Here is a 236-nt window from a genome sequence, read left to right as displayed (position 1 = left end):
AAATGTATGCTTGAACAGTGCATATGTCTTTTGAATTTGTTGTTCATGAATGTGGGCTCTTGAAAGAATGATGAAAAAGGAGACATGTTACTGAGGATCTGAAAAATCATAAAAATGATTCTTGAAGCAAGAAAAAGCAGTGAACACAAAAAAAAAGAGAAAGAAAAAAAAGAAAAAGAAATAATAAAGTTGTGATCCAAGGCAAAAAGAGTGTGCTTAAGAACCCTGGACACCTC

The sequence above is a fragment of the Arachis duranensis genome, chromosome 1 (genome assembly GCF_000817695.3).
Source record: "Arachis duranensis cultivar V14167 chromosome 1, aradu.V14167.gnm2.J7QH, whole genome shotgun sequence".
NCBI classification, from domain to species: domain Eukaryota; kingdom Viridiplantae; phylum Streptophyta; class Magnoliopsida; order Fabales; family Fabaceae; genus Arachis; species Arachis duranensis.
The sequence above is the reverse complement of the archived record's forward strand: the minus strand, read 5'-3'. Positions refer to the sequence as shown.